The 17,874-nt window shown below is 40.3% G+C and overlaps 1 long non-coding RNA gene across 1 annotated transcript in view; it reads right to left on the reverse strand.

The window, feature by feature from the left end:
- Positions 1-16,375, reverse strand: part of LOC131509894 (uncharacterized) — an 80,404-nt gene extending 64,029 nt beyond the window's left edge. Inside the window, exon 1 of the long non-coding RNA XR_009260765.1 lies at positions 16,060-16,375. This is a non-coding gene — a long non-coding RNA (uncharacterized LOC131509894). The remainder of the gene's footprint in view (positions 1-16,059) is intronic.
- Between the last annotated feature and the right edge of the window lie 1,499 nt (positions 16,376-17,874).

Genomic DNA, 17,874 nt, shown 5'->3' on the forward strand with positions numbered 1-17,874 from the left:
TGACCTTGCAAATGACAGATCTTTTAAATTGATTTGAGTCCCTTAGTTGGGTCTCTGTTTTTAAGAGCAAAAAGCAATTCCTAACTAATATCTCAAATAACTAAAGTTGAAGATCTTCTGAATTTCTGTTCACTTTCATGTCAACAACAGATACTCATACAGCTGTAATTAGTTTGTCTCCCTTGCCATCACCTGCCTCTGTGGTGACAAACTGGTCCTTCTCTTCAGTCTAGACTTTGATTTGCCTTTGTGGAGATAAGTTTCCCTCAATTACCTACAACTTTGCCTATTGAGTAACATACTCTTGTCTTCCTATCCTTCGGTCACTTTATACATCCACACACAGAAGCTTGAAATCTGATCTCAGCACACCAGGATGTTTTAAATAGGAAAATGAGTAGAAATAAGACAACAGTTTCCAACAACAGAACCAAAGCCTTGGCCAAATGGGTTTCTAGAACAAAACAAAATGATTCCAGTATGTAGAGATGTGTTCTTACCAGAAGGCAAAGCAGTCCGTGGTACTTTCTGCTCACCACCTAGTCATAGAAAAGTTAGTCTCTCCTGCAGTTGAACAATGACCTCACCCTCCATTTCAGGCTTTGGGTGATAAGAAAGAAAAGACATCAAACATAAGGATTCAGGAGGCATGCTGGGGAGAGTACCTGATGGGATCATTTTCGTCAACCATGGCTCAGAGAACACAGGTCACAAACTCTTGCCTATTTTAACCAGGGAGGTTTAAGAAAAATCATGTGAGCACCTGGGCTGTCTTTCATTTTCCCACTTTTATAGAGGCATGGATTTTAGGGACATTTCTGCATTCTAAGAAAAATAACATCATAAGCACAGTAATAAATGGCAAGTTGGAGGAGTCTCAGTGTCGGAAGGAGAAGCAGAAATGGTGAGAATCATCATGAGCTGAAGAGAACCTACCGTCTCTAGAGGGGACCTCCTTGTTTGGCTCCAGCAACTACTTCCATGCCACATCTTCAACGTTTTCACCAAAAGCAGGAACTCATATTTTTGTGAGAAACTCCCGAACTTTTCAATGTTGCCTAGGGGCACCTGGGTGGCTCAATCAGTTATGTGTCTGACTTTGGCTCGGGTCATGATCTCACGGTCTGTGGGTTCTGTGCTGACAGCTCAGAGCCTGGAGCCTGCTTTCAATTCTGTGTCTCCCTCTGTCTCTGTCCCTCCCCTGCTGACGCTGTGTCTCTCTCTGCCTCTCAAAAAGGAAAGAAAGAAAGAAAGAAAGAAAGAAAGAAAGAAAGAAAGAAAGAAAGAAAGAAAGAAAGAAAGAAAGAAAGAAAGAAAGAAAGAAAGAAAGAAAGGGAGAGATAGAGAGAGAGAGAGAGAGAGAAAGAAAGAAAGAAAGAAAGAAAGAAAGAAAGAAAGAAAAGAAAGAAAAAGAAAGAAAGAAAGAAAGAAAGAGAGAGATAGAGAGAGAGAGAGAGAGAGAAAGAAAGAAAGAAAGAAAGAAAGAAAGAAAGAAAGAAAGGGAGAGATAGAGAGAGAGAGAGAGAGAGAGAGAGAGAAAGAAAGAAAGAAAGAAAGAAAGAAAGAAAGAAAGAAAGAAAGAAAGAAAGAAAAGAAAAGAAAAAAAACGTTTAAAAAATTTAAATGTTGCCTCAATTTTTACAATTCTGTGCAATTTAGAGAAATAAAACACCCCAGTTGGCCCAATTATGCCCAGCTTGTGACTGAGCACTAATGAAGAGTAAGAAGTACAGAAGCACAGAGGCAGAAGGAAATTGAGCATATAGTCATTGGATGTGTTCACTCATGTAAAAAGTGTTTATCAAGTCGTCTTCCTATGTGCCCAGCACTATGCTAAGCCCTAGATCTGAATGAAAAACCAAGAAGAAAATGAGGAGATGATAAGGGATGGTTCAGTCCTGCAAAACTTTGAAATGTAATGGGAAGGAAATTATAATATCTGTTGGGTAGAAGCATTTTAAAACCCAGGGAAGGGGGTTAAAAATAAAGTACAGAGTGTTAAGAAAGAAGTGAGGTGTAAATGTGTAGTCACCTTCCCAAATAGGAGGTATGTAGCCGGGTTACAAGTATTCTCTCCCTCTGGCACTCACAGCTTCCCACACTGAATAGGGTTGACCTGTATAACCAACAGGATACTGCAGAAATAATGAGTGTCACTTCCAAAGGTAGGTCATAAAAGGGGCTCTGGCTTCTATCTTGCTCTTTCTTAGGTCACTCTCTCTAGGAGGTAGCCAGCTGCCGTGACACGAGAACCCTCAAGAAGCCCTATGGGGGCACCTGGGTGGCGCAGTCGGTTAAACGTCCGACTTCAGCCAGGTCACGATCTCGCGGTCCGTGAGTTCGAGCCCCGCGTCAGGCTCTGGGCAGATGGCTCGGAGCCTGGAGCCTGTTTCCGATTCTGTGTCTCCCTCTCTCTCTGCCCCTCCCCCGTTCATGCTCTGTCTCTCTCTGTCCCAAAAATAAAAAAAAAAAAAAACGTTGAAAAAAAAAAAAAAAGAAGCCCTATGGACACGTCCATGTGGTGAGGAAGTGAGGTCTCCCGCAAAGAGTCAGTGGAGAACCGAGCCCTCCTACCAATCGTCAATGAGTGGGCCATCTTGAAAGTGGATCTTCTAGCGTCAGTCAAAACTCTAGGTGACTGTAGCCCCAGCTGCAATAAGATACTGTAGGACAGAAGCACCCAGCTGAGCACTGCTAAATTCCTGCCCCACAGAAACTGAAATAATAAATGTTATTTTAACCTAAGCTTTAGGGTAATTTGTTATGCAGCAGTAGATAACATATAGTAGGAAAAGTAGAGGCTTTGAGTATAAACCACACATCAAAAAAAATTAATAAAAAACAGAAAGAAAAGAGATTTAATAGGGGTTTGGGTGAGAATGTTAAAAGAGAAGAATGTAATGGTAAAAAGCATGGTCTATTGAAATAAATCAGACATGAATTTGAAACTCAGCATCAACACCTAGGTCAGTGCAATTGTCAGGCAAATACTTAACCTATCTAAGCTTCTATTTCTTCTTTTTTCTTTGTTCTCAAAATAATAACTACTTCATATAATTGTTGTGATGATTAAAAGACAGAATGGCGGGGCGCCTGGGTGGCGCAGTCGGTTAAGCGTCCGACTTCAGCCAGGTCACGATCTCGCGGTCCGTGAGTTCGAGCCCCGCGTCAGGCTCTGGGCTGATGGCTCGGAGCCTGGAGCCTGTTTCCGATTCTGTGTCTCCCTCTCTCTCTGCCCCTCCCCCGTTCATGCTCTGTCTCTCTCTGTCCCAAAAATAAATAAAAAACGTTGAAAAAAATTAAAAAAAAAAAAAGACAGAATGGCTATGAAATATCTACTTGGTACATGGTAAACACTAGATAGGGTTAAGTTATTACTATTAGTGATCATATCATTGAAGGCAAGTATCACGTACTCTCCAGATTTGGCATTGCCAATAATTTTAGGGGGAAAGAGTACCATTTCTATGCCTTTCTTTCTTTCTTTCTTTCTTTTCTTTCTTTCTTTCTTTTTCTTTCTTTCTTTCTTTTTTTCTTTCTTTCTTTCTTTCTTTCCATCTTCTTTTCTTTATTTCTTTCTTCCTTCCTTCCTTTCTTTCTTTCTCTTTCTGTCATTCTGAAATATATCAGAACCTTGATTACCTTTTTAAAGTAAGTTGTCATAAACTTAAGTTCTCTGTATCCAAAACATTACAACAAATCAAAGTATAGAATACAAAGCAGAAGCTAATGTATTTGAACAGAAATTAAAATTGTTTCCAGGAAATGATACTCTTTTTTTTCCCTCCTGAGCAGTGTAGACACCATGATTAGAATACACATAAAACCTTATCTCAGGGAGGGCAGATGGTGAATGTCAGCTCCATCTTTGTTGCTTTGAAGAGAGCAAATTTCTTCAAGAAGAGCTACCATACACTAGTAGGCAGATTCTCAAAATCTTCAAGGTCTGGTGTTCTCATTTATAGCAGCAATTAATTTATAAATGGGTGGATGGATGGATGGATGGATGGATGGATGGATGGATGGATAGATGGATGGATTAGCGGATGGATGGATGGATGATGGGTGGATGGATGGATGGATAAAAAATTTTTTAAGCAAAGTAAATTAATTTTAGTGATGTAAAATTTCTTTTTTATTTCACATTAATCATGTATATCGTCTACTCCCCCCACAAAAATAATCCTTGCATGGTTGGCAACAAGTCACCACCAGCAAGAATTGAAGTTTTTCCTTACCAAAAGTTGACAAAGTTTACACACTGGTTGGCAGATGTTGCTATTTCCTAGATGTAGATGTTGGTAGCATTTGAAATGTTTCTTCTATTTGCTCTTTTCTCTCCAGGCAGTTAACACACTCTTGTAATAAAATAATTCCAGTCCCTTCAGTGTGGTTCAATGGTTGAACCAACCTTATCCAGCTAGTTAATTAGTTCATAACAGAGCCTAAAACAGAAACCTAGTCTCTTGTTCCCAAACTTAGTAGGGATTTTTTTCTACAATACAAGTATTTTTAACAACTTTCTTACCTTGCGTCACCAAGTGAGCTGTCTTTCCCTTCCAATCATCCTGGTCATTCATAACATTATTCCCTTACTCAAAAACCTGCACTGGTTCCCTTTTCCCAATCCCATAAGTCCCAGATACTGTTACCTATCTCTCTGCCCCTTTCTTAGACAATAAACTGTTTTTCCAAATGCTTCTAAACTTGACCTTCTCACTAAGCAAAATTCCACCTCCTCCATGAAACCTTCCTCAACTCCTCCAGCCCATCAGCTTTCCACACACTAGGACTCCCATTGTACTTAAAATCAACACTATTTGGTCCATAATTTGTTGTTTTACTGCCTACTATTGCATATAACTTCAGTTGGTCCATTCAGACCCATTCATCATCCTTCTCCACCTGCTCTGGGCTCCTGGAGGCTAACCTGTTTGGTCAACGTCATTGGTTCTCAAGGTATAATTCCAGACTGTGGCATCAGACTCGCCTGAAAACCTACTGAATCAGAGATTCTGGGGATAGGCCCCAGAAGTCTGTTTCAGGAAGCCCCTTTGGTTTTTGATACAGGCTCAAGGTTGAGAACCACTGTTCTACATCCCCAGCTCTCCTGTTCTTTGGCTTTGTGGTTGGGTTATGTCAATGCATATCCCTAGCAGGAGGGAGAAAAGATTGCAAGATTAGAACTATTCTGGCAGGTTCCCTATCCCTGTACACACCTTTGAAGCCTCTTTACTTTTAATTTATTAATGCTTCTTTTGCTTATCCTACCATCCTGCTTTGCCATCCATTTTCTCTTGGGACCCTGACTGGTATACACCCGTATTTTATAACCAATATAAATGAAATTTCCCAGTTACACTCCTATCCTTGCCTTCCTGCCTCCCATCCCCTAACTTGTTGACCACGAGGTTCAGGGCTTTTCTTAACTATTTTCTCAGAATCCTGGAATTCTTAGGTCATGTGTGATAGACAAGATACTGGCCTCACAAAGACGTCCACATCCTAACCTCTGAAATCTGAAATATGTTACCTTTATGGCAAATATACATATTGCTGATGTGATTAAGTTAATGATCTTGCCATGGAGGGATTATTTGGACTATCTTAATGGGACTAATCTAATCACAGGGGTGCTCACAAAAGGAAACCCAGAGGGTCACAATCCAAGGAGATGTGGCAGAGAAAGCAGAGGTCAGAGAGAGTGAGAGAGAGAGCCTGGGGCTTCTGTGTTGCTGGCTTTGAGGTTGAAGAAAGGGAGCATGAGCCAAGGAAGACAGCAGCCTGTAGCAAGCAGGTGGACAATGCAAAGAAACAGATTCTCCCCTGGAGCCTCCAGAAGGGATGTAGCCCTGCATATAACTTGATCAGAAGTTAGTAAGATTCATTATAGTTTTATGACTTCCAGGGCCATAAGAAAAGAATTCTGTGTTGTTTTGAGCTGCTAAGTTTGTGGTAATTGGTTACAGAAGCACTCGGAAACTAACACAAGCAGCTTAGAGAAAATAGGTGCCTTGATCAAATAGGTTTGGGAACTCCTGCATATTATACCATGTGAAATACTGCACCAAAGAACCATTCCTAAATTCTTGAAACCTCCTGCTTCCCATACTTTTCTCCAGGAAGAGCATTAATATTGCGCAGGCTAGCAGCAGTGGCATTTAACATTTGTAGATGGTAACTCCATCCCAGACTCTGTGCTACATGCTCTCGATATAATTATCCAATAGCCTTAGGAGGTCATTGTTACTATTCCTCTTATTTTACACAGTGGTGAACCGAGGTTCACAAGGTTAGTAATTGGTTTCCGGTCACATGGCTCGTAAGTGGTAGAGTTCATATCTACAACATTACTAATTTCAATGTCCCTGTTCTCAATATTCCACTCTATCTGTCTAGTCTTGAGAAATACTAAATAGACAAGGCTACCCTATGGCTCAGATAAAAACCCTAATGAGTGATGTCCTACATCTTTCCCCTTACCAAGTGCACCCCTTCTCATAGTTTGAAATATTCCATGTTAATACGATTGCTAATACCCTGGCCAAATGCAGAGTGGAAACCTCTTTCAGTCTGGTTTGAAAGCAGCCAGACCACGGGAGTGTGTGTAAGGTTAAGGCAACTTCTTTCCATAAAGGAACAGTTTTCAGAAGTACCTGACGTGTACAGATGTGACATGGCCACAAAGGATTAGCATAGTTTAAATATAACTCAGTAGAGAGACACCATTCAGAAGTCACAGGCCTGTCAGCGTTTCCCTGATTTGCCCATAAAAATTAATTATTGGCTAAAAGTAGCAGAAAAAGTCTCAGACCGTTAGGTGGAAAACAGTTTTACAAGCAATCCTGATTATACATAAGGTTGGAGAATTTATGGAAAAGAGAGGTGCATACAGCAGAGTTGAAAGAATTTTTATTTCTAAATAAATGTTTATCACTTAAAATAGTGTTCATAGGATGTTTCTTGTGCTTTAGATGCATGTTTTAGTAAGCAAATGTGCTATTATACTGGAATTATTTTATTAGCATGTGCTTTAACCTCTTTTATGATTACTATAAAACAAAGTTTGAGCCTATAATTCTTCTAAACAATTTTTCTGTCTTTGTTGGTCTCTATGTTAAATGTTGTGAATTATTTTGACGTATATTAAGTTCTCATAAACATTAAGCAAATTTTAAATTAGTCACTCTATTTTAGTAGTTTTTAATGCAGATTTATACAAATAGACTTTAAAGGAAAAAAATCTATCTAATTTATAATTCTTTATCCCCCAAATAAGTAACACTAAATACAATTTTCATTTCTGGAACGGAAGTGAGACACTAGGAGGAAATCTGAGCTTCATAAGCACAGTCTGGAGTTTCACTCATAGTGATGCTAATGTTCATTTCCTGGCTTTGACAAACGTACCACAATTATGGAAGACGTTAGTGTTAGTAGAAATTGGATAAAGGATATATAAGAACTCTCTGCACTTTCTGGCAACTGTTTTATAATCCCCAAATTATTCCAAAACAAAAAGTTCATTTTACAAATTGAAGATGCCACTCATGTTAACTCACATGAGTTTAATAGTGTTGTTAGTAGCAGGTACTGACCGACAAGGGTTCACAGGACATCTGAGACCTAGCATTTCACTCTCCCCATCCCCACAGCCTATGTTTAGATAGCAAGCATCTTAAATAGGTTTATAACCGGGAAAACAAAGCCAATGAGCAAAGCAATAAAATGTCCTGTGGTTGACACTTCTGAGACATGATAGCTGGTTTGTTTCACCAAATTCTTCGAACTTGATTAACATCTTCAGTAGAGAGCTGACTCTCTGTGGATGCCACAAGGTACCATTCAAAAGAAACACACAAAATTCAACCTCAAAATGTCACCTCATGGCCCACATATATATGACTACTTGGAACTTATTTCTTTTTCATCTGTTTCCCCACTTAGATCATGTGCTCTTCTAGAGTGGGAACCACCAATGAACCCCAGCACATTGCCTGACAACATGGATATTCAAACATCATTTGATAATGGGTGAGTTAATGAATTAACTAGCAGGCATTTATATGAGAAGAGTCTTGCAGGATGTCAAGAAAGGACTGTATACCTCTGTATATGCAGTGAAAACAGAGCTCTGGTGCCCACATGTATATTTTTCAATCAATAAGGGAACAAAATTCCCAGTTGCTTGAGTCATAAATGTGAATTCAGAGTTGAGCCAGCCCAGCAATAACTCTCTCCTTAGGAACTAGATAAACAGTTCAAACCAATCCCTGACAGAAAGAGAGTAAAGAACACCACTGCCACATTAAAACATGACCCCCTATATTCTAACATGGGAGGGCTCAAACTCACTTACTCATTAATTGGACAGATAATTTTTCAGACTCAGGGACTCAGCAGTCAGTGGATAAAACAGACAGGAGCGCTTGTCTCATAGAGCTCACTGTGTGAGAGTAAAGAAAAGAAATAAGAAACTGAGATGATTACAAGCAGGTAATCATCTCCATACTGTCAGGGCCAGAGAGAGAGAGTACTCGGGATTCACAGACTTACATTCTAGGCAGGAGTCATTAGCTGAGGGAACTTGGACGTTGGCAGGGCTATTACAGGCCTTAAGTGAAATGGTGTAGACACTCTTTATTAATGAAAAGCACTTGACAAAGTACTGAAACGCAATGCACTTTAGAAAGTACTGGAACGCAATGCATTTGTTTGTCCATGTCACTCTTTCTATAGTCATTCCTTATCACGCTTTCACTGAGAACCTACTATGTGCCGGACAGCGTCACAGAGATACAGAGATAGAATGTTAACGCGACTCTCAAGGAATCCACATACCAGAATGGGAGGCAGCAAAGCATTTCCATAAACACCGGAAAGCAAATATTTTTAGGCTTCGTGCACCACTTAGGGTCTTTGTTGCGTCGGCTTCCTTCCTGTTTATCTGTTTTTGTAAAACTTCATGGACATAAATTTGACCATTCTTAACTCCTTTTGCAAGCGGCCTGACAAAAACAGCGCAGCAGCTGGATTTGGGCCGTGTGACCTACATCGCAAACTGCTCATCTGGAAGACTGACAGAAGAACAACAGGAGACTGACTGTAGCATGCTACCTGCTGCAGCTGAGCTCTGTGCTGTCATTATTGTCTTTCTGATGTCATCCTCAGAATCCTGTACATTAGCATCCAACGTCTCACCCCCTCTTCTGCCTGGAAAACGTGAGGGCAAGTGCACCCGATGTAAATACATCTGCTTCCTCCTTCTCCCTTGCTGTCACAACCTCAGTTTGTTCACAGAGGCAATGTCGCTGGCTAAATACTTCTTTCTCAGGCTTCCTCCGAGTAACAAGTGGCCTTGGGTACAGTTCTGGGCCACCAGGCTATGAGCAAAACACGTCTTGAGTTTCTGGGCATATTTTTGCTTGCCTAATGAAAGAAGCAGATGCCATCCATTGTCCCTTGTTCCTTCTTGCGCTTACAGATGGTATGTGGGGTGACAGTAACCATCTTGTCACCAAAAGGCAACCAGAATGAGAGGGGGGCCAAAGGATTCACAGATAAGCTATCCTTTAGATTGCTGAGGCTCTGAGCCAACCAGTGTGAGTAAGAATGCTCTCTCCAAACACCACTGCATAGTTTGTAGGCCACTTTCAATTGGCTTTTCTGTCACTAGTTGCTAAAAGCATTCTTGGTGAGGTAAGCTTCATCGTCTGCCCAGCACACCCCCTGTGGCAACCCTGGAATGGAGTAATAGTTTCCTGGGTTCCTCTATCTTAACTACCACTCCCACCACCATCATCATCACCACCACCACCATTAATGATTATTGAACATTTACCTGTATCATCTTATTTTTATTACCTAATTACTTATCAATTCTTACCTAATTTACTATGTAATTATTATTTAATAATCAAAACTGTTGCCTAATTATTATCTAATTATCAAATATCTGTGTATTATCTGGTATCACAACAACACTGAGGCAGAAGCTGTTACTGTCCTGACTCTGAGGTGAGGGAACTGAGCCACAAGGAGTAATTTGTTTAAGATCTCACAGCTAGTAAGTGACCAACCTAAGATTTGGACCAGTCTGATTCCCGAGGCCTTACACATAATGCCTGTACTTCATTTCTTCAACTATTACACAGAAGTCAACACAAATCATAAGTATAAAGTGTTCAGTTCTGGAGTCTGGTGTCTCATTTGGGAGCATTAGCCACAGTGACCCTGGTTCTCAGGCACATCCCAGAAATAAGCCTCAGCTTGTGAAATTAGCAAAGTTGAACAAGGCTGTCATTTATTTTCCTTTTTCTCCTCAGCGTTAGAAATTCCTGTCAGTGGGAACACACAGTTTCCCAGACGTTGACAGCTCAACTTTTGGGCATTTAAAAATTACCATTATTAGTTGTAGCATGTGAGCGATTTCTTCCAGCCTCATGGTTGGCAGCATTTTTCTTAATCTTTTAACGAATGATGAGATGACATTTTTGTTTGTTTGTTTCCAAAGTTCCTCCAAGATTCCATCACTAGTAAGACACCTGAATTTTTAAAATGTTTTATTGCAAAAAATAAGCCATCAGTTGAATCATCCTGTATTTTTATCCTCTTTATTTTGATGCTACAGGGTTGGTCATAAAGATAAAAGAAAGAAGTTGAAAGTCATTAATATTCATTTTTCTCAGACATTAAATAATCAGTGTTCTGAAGAATCTGGCAGGTAGGTTAGTTTGAGTGTTCTTCTTCTCTTTAACTCTTGGCTGATCATTATCCTTGTCATATGAAAACAAAGTGAATGTTAATTTACATAGCTTTATCTGGGGCTAGTGCACAAAGATATAAAATAAATACTAATATTGATAATCATCATCATCATCATCCTAGCAGAGCCTTAGATGAAGTCCCAGGTAATATTATAAACAGTTGACACCTTATCTCTTTTTTACTGTGATAAAATACGTATAACATAAAATTAATCATCTGGACCATTTTTAAATGTACAGTTCATTGCCACTGAGTACATTCAAATTATTGTACAACCATCACCAACATCCATATCCAGAAGTTTTTCATCTTCCCAAACTGAAACTCTGTTTCAGGGTGGCTCAGTTGGTTGAGCATCCGACTTTGGCTCAGGTCATGAGTTCGAGCCCCACATCAGGCTCTCTGCTGTCAGCACCGAGCCTACTTGGGATCCTCTGTCCCTCTTTGTCTCTGCCCCTCCTCCTCTTGCACGTGTTCTTTCTTTCTCTTTCTCTCAAAAAATAAATATTTAAAAAACAAAGTAGTGGACTGCCTGGGTGGCTCAGTCAGTTAAGCATCCAACTTCAGCTCAGGTCATGATCTTGCGGTTTGTGACTTCGAGCCCCATGTCCTGCTCTGTGCTGACAGCTCAGAGCCTGGAGCCTGCTTCCGATTCTGTGTCTCCCTTTCTCTCTGCCTCTCCGCCATCTCATGCTCTCTTTTTCCCTCTCTCAAAAACAAATAAGCATTAAAACAAAATTTTTTAAAAAATAGAATTGCTGGATCACATCGTAATTCTCTGTGTTATTTTTTGAGGAACCACCGTACAGTTTTCCATGGCAGCCACACCATTTTACATTCCCAACAAACAGAGCCCAGGATTCCAATTTTTCCAGATCCTTGTCAGTACTTATTTTCTGTTTTTTGTTTTTTGTTTTTTTTTTAATAATAGCTACCTTAATGAGTGTGAGGTGTAAGGGATTATTTTTGTCTCCATTTTGTAAGTAAGGAAACCAAGGCACAGAGACGTAATATAGCCTGCACAGGGTCCCATATTTATTATGTAGAACTGCGATTCACAGCCAGTAGTTGGTGGCCCAGAGGCCACACTCTTCTCCACTGACTTTTAAAACCAGCAGCAGCTATCACGTAATGAGCATTATTATGTGCCGGGCATGGCCCTGAGCATTTTACATGAATTATTTCATCTCATCCTCACAACAAACCTGCAAGCACATCCTTGTTATTGTCTCTACTTTTCTAACAAGGAATATGAAAAGAAGTTAAGTATCTTGTTCAGGGTTCCTCAGCTAGTCAATGACAGAGGTGGGATTCGAATCCAGGTCTCTGAATCCAGGACTTGAACAACTGATCTCTAGCTCATATTTAGTTTTAGATAAAGGATCGTCCCATCAAATTCTGTATCTTTCTCTGTGCCCTCTGTAGAGATATTTTCCCCTCCCTAGAGTCCTTCCAATTGTATTTCATAGTGATATGGATCTGTTCATTGTCTCAGGGAGGCTTATGCTGGCATTTGAATGCAGTTCCTCAAGGCTTTCCAGTGAGCTCAGTAAGTTGAAACATGCACACCGAATATAACATTCCTTCCCAGGTAGAGTAAGTTGGCAGGACCCAACCTTTCATGGAAGGGCTGTGACTCTCAAAAAGCCTCTCTCATTTACCACTTATTCCTTCCCACTTACCTAGTTGTTGTTCTAAAGATATTTTCTTCCAAGTGGTAATGCTGAAAAGATACTTTTTGCACAGCACCTCTTACCAACTCCTTCTTCAACCTATTGTCTTTGGGACAGGTGAGCAAATGTTACCACCTGTCCTCTTTGCTGTTCACGCAGCCTAGATTCAAATCCACTAGGCCACTTAATAGATGTTTTACTTTGAATGAGCTAGTTTAACCTCACTTGACATCAGTGTCTCCATCTATAATGCATGAATAAAAAGTCTCTGTGTCATAGGATTTTTAAAGGATAAATGAGATCATATTCATAAAAAAATTAGCATGATACTTGGCAAGCAGTAAACTCTCTTTAAATTGTAGCTGTTCTCTTAAATCTCACCAACCAGATGGTAGCGTTCCAAGAGCAGAAATTGATTCTTACTGACGTACCCAGCATGGAGCCTTACACATAGTAGATGATCAAGGCATCTTTTTGGATGACAGTTGTTCATTATTTTGATGGGATGGCCATGACATTTTCAACATTGTGCCTCCAGAATCACAAAGTTTCAAGAGGAAGGAACAGGAAAGACAAGGGTAAGGAGGGCAAAGAGGCTGGGGGAGGCAGGCACAGAAGACAGGCACACACAGGAATTTCAGAAGTCATCGTCCTGTGAGATCCAAGCTTAAGGAGCACTCACACTTCACGCCAAAAGAAGTTGGCTAGCGTCTCTGTGTGAAGAGATGGATTGTTGAGCAAGGACCTGCATGTCTAAACCATTCCAGCATCTTGCCCACCTGAGGAGTTGTCCTGACTATTCTCACCAGTGATTATTCTGCTTTTCCACACCCACACGCTGGGAAATGTCTCCTATCTAGGACATCCTAGGCCAAATCATCTCCGTCTGTACTTTGAATGCAGTCAGGCCTGGAAGCCTTTTGCTTGTAATTGGAATGTTGTAGGGTTGTACTAGAAAGCCTGCCCAGTACTTACATCACTGCTGGAATTTGAACTCTATTTCTTTATACTTGTTGTTCTAGACCTGAGCTGCCCAGTATAGTAGCTACTATACACAGGCGCCTATTTAATGTAAATTAATGAAAATTAAATGAAATTTAAAACTCAGTTTCATCAGCCATATGGCATGCACTCAATCGCCACATCTGGCTAGTGATTATTATATTGAACAGAGCCAGATATAGACCATTTATGTCATCACAGAAAGCCCTATTGCAGAATTGCTCTAGAAAATAAGATCAAGCATCGTAAAGCAAGTAATTCTCATGAAAAATTGTGTCGTAGTTATGTGAGAATCAGGGGGATCTGTTACTCTTTAGGTACACTCTGTGGGTTTTAAAACATGTTGTAAATTCTTTGACCCACAACCCATCAAAATGCGGAATCTAACTTCCCTTTCTCGCCACAGCCCCAGCTGACACCCTGCTTAAACTCTAGATGTGGGAGCCTCTGCAGACTCTAGCCTCTGGGCCACCCCAGCTAATACTAAGTGGAGCAGAGACAAGATGTTCCCATGATACCCCACAGATTCCTGAGCCAAATGATGTTTTTGTTTTAAGCCTCCATGTTTACGGTGCTTCGTTACCCATAAATAAAAATTTGAACGTGAATATTCCCCAAAAAACAGCACATTTTAAATGCAGTATCAGTAGCGAAGTATCTTTAATGAAGTTCAGTCCACAATGAAAAGATGTTTGAGAAAGTGTGAGAATCATCTTCAGTGCCTAACTGCAATATCATTGGTAAGAACATGAGACAGACCAAAAGAGTAGGAAACTTATAACGCACTTTAAGAAATGATAACCACCCCTCCCTTCCAACTACATCAACTTCAGCCCCACTCTCGGTGACTAAAAAAAAAAAATGGCAACATATTTGTGCTTGTTCCTCAGATGTCAGAACTTCCAATTCATCGTCGGCTCTACAATTCTGTCTAGGTGTTACAGTCTGGTAAGAAGACTTGTCTTGGTATTATATCTGCAAAGAACCCTTGATGATTTTAATATTACATGTGATCATTTAAACAAAATGACAAAGATTACTAGGACGCTTTGATTCTTGAGTTACATTAAACTGAAAATGTTCGGGGCGCCTGGGTGGCGCAGTCGGTTAAGCGTCCGACTTCAGCCAGGTCACGATCTCGCGGTCCGTGAGTTCGAGCCCCGCGTCAGGCTCTGGGCTGATGGCTCGGAGCCTGGAGCCTGTTTCCGATTCTGTGTCTCCCTCTCTCTCTGCCCCTCCCCCGTTCATGCTCTGTCTCTCTCTGTCCCAAAAATAAATAAAAAAACGTTGAAAAAGAAAATTTTTTAAAAAATAAATAAATAAATAAACTGAAAATGTTCACTGTCCATGTAAAAATTATGCTTCTTAATCTGCTTTTAATTTTGATTTATTTCTATTTCCCCACAAGCAGCCCTTAAAATTAAAAACAAACAAACAAAAAAAACAACTTATGTCCAAGCAGCTTATTTGGAAGTGCAGGATAGGGAAATAAACACATAAAAATGAATGAGACCAAATACGTGGATGCATTACTGACAATACTAACAACCACTAGGCGAAACTGGATGCTTAATCCTATGGGGCTTTCAAAGAAGCTAGATGAATGAAATGCATCTCAGGTCCATCCACCCCAGAGGACTGAAGAAGGAAGCATTTACCTTTGACTCCTATTCTCTGTGGATCAGTTATTTCCCCATACACTGCGCCTGAATGAGTGCCAAATGGATTGCCAAGGGCATCCCACACCACAGCATGAGAGAAATTCTAGAACAGAAAGCAGGAGACATGCGTTGGAAGCCCAAAATAAAGCACTGTCAAATAAAGCCCCGAAATAAAGCTGGCTGAGGTATGAGTGGAACCACCACTTATCACAGATGGGCTAAAATAAGAGGTGAAGATAAGAATAGATAAGAAGTTCTGAGGTGATACACGCAATGCGTGTGCTCCGATCTACCCTTTGAACAACTCTGCTATGCGTTTACTGTCTCAGTTCAAATAATTACGCAGCTTCTTTAAAGTGGCAGACACCATAATTTCAGCCAAGACTCAATCCAAGAGGGCTAGTGAACCAGCCTAAATGACAGCTGCAGCCAGTCCTGAGGCTAGAATTAATATTCAATAGATCTCTTTCCACCAACCATTCTGTATATCCTTCACCCTTGGCTAGCACTTCACCAGGCATGGTTGCCTGGTAAGGACTCAAATACCCAGTGTAGTTTCCTTGTCACTGTGGGACTGGTTATTGCACTTTCCTGTATACCATTATCAAGAGGTATGGAAACAGCAAGAGACACCCCTAGTGAATGCCCTGGGTTTCAGGTTTACTTCTCCCTGCCCCCATTATGCAGTAGCACCTCTAGCTTCTCATGGTGATGAAAGTCACTTACACTGACTATGACAGTGATTCTTTCTTCTGCCTTCTGGCCTACCGTCATAAGAAATTGCAAGTAACCCACACCTCAGTCAGACAACTGAGTTATTTGAACACATTTCACCTTACTGATCCTCTCGGATAAGCATATCCTTTCAGCACACTTAATTTGCAGAGGAAGCATGCAACATAAAGGTATACAAGGAAAGAATAGGATTTGAGAAAAATGGATGTTCAGACACAGACCTGCTAATTTCTCACTGTTCACGCAACGAATCCGTCTCATCCCGCATGTGTACTGTCTGTTCAAGTTTCAGAATTTGCATCCATCTGCAAAGGAGCAGCCATCTGAGTGGAAATGAACAGCCAAAAAATCTGTTGTGAAGCTGCGGGCCATAGTAAGCATACTGGTTTTACTTGGTATGCTTATTTAAGATGGCTTTCAGCATAGTGAGGAGACGTAAATAGCATCCCTTGGCACTATCCAGGTAGGAAAGTACACTGGTGTATTTTACAGTAATTTTCCACGCTAAAGATTGCAGTAGAAACCCATCACAGCAGATGCCTCGTTTTGCTCTGCATCCTGTCAGCATTGCTTGCTTCCTATTCTAGTCACAGCTTCAGTGGACAGCTCCCCCCTCCTTGTGCTGTCAGGAGACACTCATCTCAAGTGCATGGCCACACCTCATACCCTACCTTAGCACCTCCTGTGTCAGGGCTCGACTCTCCTGGACCCACAGCAAGCCCAGCCCCTAAGTGTGGGGAAGTTAATACCCTCAGGAACCTCCCTCATCCAAGAAGGGTTGAGAGCTAATAGATAAATGTTCTAGCTTCCCATCTTTGGAGTAAATAATTCTGGGAAGCATTCCACATGTATCTCAGCTGTTCCAGTACAATCATTGTCCCATTTCCAAGAGTGACAGCCTCAATGACTGCTGTTGGGTTTTGTTTCTTCCCTGTTTTACTCTCCTCATTCACTCACTCTTGATCTTGGGATCACCTCCTACATAAAAAATCTGAAACTTATTTCGGAAAAAGAGATTTATCAGGGATAAATAGAGGCATTTTGCTGATAAAGAGGTCAATTCTCTAAGAAGACTAAAAAGTTATAAATATGTATGCATCTAACAGCAGTGTGAAACGGGGCAAAAAGATAACACTGCAAAGATAAATAAATCAATTATTATGAGTAAAGACTTTAATACCTTCTTTTGGTAATTGGAAGATCAAGCAGGCAGAAACTTTGTGGCATATAGTGGATGTGACCAGCACTCTCAGCCTGCTTGACACCTACAGAATGCTCCAGCCAACAAAAGCAGAATGCACATTCTTTTCAATCTTGTGAAAGATTTGCCAAGGAAAACCACATTCTGAGCCATAATGCCAAACCTTAACAAATTTATGTTCTCAGATCATGATAAAATTAACAAATAACAAAACCCCCAAATACTTGAAGATTAAATAACACACTTGTAAATAACACCTAGTTAGAAGAAGGGGTGGGGGGAGCAGTGCAGAAGAATGAGAAGGAGAAGGAGGAAGAGGAGGAGAGGGGAGAGGAAGGGGAAGAGAAGGGGGGTGGAGAAGGAGGAGGAGAAGAAGTTGTTTCATAAGGAAGTTTAAAATATTTTGAGCCAAATAAAAAATGAAAATACAGCTAATTAAAATTTATGGAGTTCTTTGAAGGTTGTGCTTAGAGAGAAATTCGTGGCATTCAATGCATATATTAAGAAGTAGAATAATCTAAAATCAATCATTTAAGTTTTCATGTCAGGAAACTAGAGAAAGAGGAACAATTTAAGCCTAAATGAAGCAGAAAAAAAGAACAGAAGTAACAAAAATGAGAGAAATCATTGAAATTGAAAACAGGAAAATAATAGAATCCACAAAACCAAAACCTGGTTTTTTGAAAAGATCAATCAAGTTGACAACCTTCTAACTAGGCAAACCAAGAGAAAAAGAAAGAAGATACAAATTACTGATATCACAAATGAAAGAAAAACCATTATTACTGATACCATGGACATTAAAAGTATAATCAAGAAATATATGAACAACTCT

This window comes from Neofelis nebulosa, chromosome 4, assembly GCF_028018385.1.
Source record: "Neofelis nebulosa isolate mNeoNeb1 chromosome 4, mNeoNeb1.pri, whole genome shotgun sequence".
Classification (NCBI taxonomy): domain Eukaryota; kingdom Metazoa; phylum Chordata; class Mammalia; order Carnivora; family Felidae; genus Neofelis; species Neofelis nebulosa.